The sequence below is a fragment of the Crocodylus porosus genome, unplaced genomic scaffold (genome assembly GCF_001723895.1).
Source record: "Crocodylus porosus isolate Cpor-Errol unplaced genomic scaffold, CroPor_comp1, whole genome shotgun sequence".
Lineage (NCBI taxonomy): Eukaryota > Metazoa > Chordata > Crocodylia > Crocodylidae > Crocodylus > Crocodylus porosus.
The window spans coordinates 30,363,588-30,365,202 of NW_017728910.1; positions in this window are offsets into that span (position 1 = coordinate 30,363,588).

Genomic DNA, 1,615 nt, shown 5'->3' on the forward strand with positions numbered 1-1,615 from the left:
TGGGGCCAGCTGTAGCTGGGAGGCTACAAACAACTGCTGCCCTCCTTCCCCAGCTGTTTTTTTGTTTTTGGCCCTAGGCTCCAGGAAGGCAGCAGGTGCTTTGAGCCAGGGCCTGGGGTGGGGAGGCACCAGCTGTTTGTAGCCTCCCCGGCTGCTCCCAGCAGGGCTTTCAGCTTGCCTGCTGGGAACAGTCCCAGCTTCTGGCTGGCAGCAGCTACCCAGAGCTGGGGCTGGCTGCAGCTGGGAAGCTGCGAACAGCTGCTGCCTCCCTGGCACCAATGCGTGCCAAGGAAAATGGTCTTGTGTGCCATGCTCGGCACATACATCAGGGGTCAGCAACCCCTGGCGCATAAGTGTATCTCCGCTTACAAGTACAGAAGAAATAAAAGTGAAGGACTTTATTAACAAACAACAGAATTCTTTTCCTGTCAGTCAATTCATGCTGCTGCAAATCTCTTGGATCCAAGATTCAAAGGCAGAAATGTTAGTAATGCTACATTTGACTAGATTACAAGACAAGCAACACACTTAGGACTTGATGTTGGAAAGGTACTTTCAAATGTTGCAGAATACAGAACATCTTCAGGTATTTGGTCTAGGAATGCAGCCTGGGACCCTGCCAAACATATCCCTTGTGCAACATGGTGGCAAGGCCTTTGCACCACACAGCCTCTGATTCCTCTTGCTTCTCCCCTGCTTCAGATTCCTCCATCTTCTGCAGCTTATGAAAGAAACTGGTCTATGTCTGGAAATACTCATGCTAAATCAAGAAATAAACTTAACGTGTGAAAGAGTAGAGAAGCTTCAGTTTTCAAAAGTCCATGAAGATTATAAAAAATGAAGGATCAGAAGAAGCAAAAACTGCTGATGGTGATAGCTCAGAAAATGAGACTAATTGGACAAAGTTCCATGTAACAAAACTTTGTATTTTTTTGGGGGGGGGGTTTCCTCAACTCCTTTTTCTAAAAATGAGTGCTTTCTGTATTTGCTTGATACTATGGAGGAGACTAAGTCCAGAATACATAATAACTTTCTTTGTTTTACCATAATGTTGATGGTTTCTTCTGTTTTCAACTTTTAATTTTTTGCCTGCTTCTCAAACTGGTACAAATTTTAAGAAATGCTAGGTTCCTCCAGGTTCAGCAGATTGTACTTACAGTTGTAACAACAACAACAATTAATTCAATTAGTAAACTTGTAATTCTTGTCTGAATAAACTATATTGGTATATTTATTAAACTTAAAAACCTTGATGATTTTTTTTTTTTTTATGAGCAAACCAAGTTATACATAATACATCTGTTCTTGAAGTAGCAATGTGAATTTTAGATCTGTAAAAGGTACTAAGAAAATAAATATTGCACTTCTGGGTTGGTATTTTTTTTTTTTTTTCCTGGGGTGGGGGAAGGGAAAAACAGGGTGGAGGGGGGTTTTTTGTTGTGTGGTGTTTTTTGTTTTCCTATGGCTCTAAAATTTCTGGAAATTTTACATCTCTAGTTGGAACTAGTTGTTGTTGTTTTCTGCCTCGCTTGTGCATTATGTCCAGTATTATCATTCTGAAACCACACTGGACATTGTATATGCTTAGTTTGTCTGCCCATAATGCTCTTGGGGG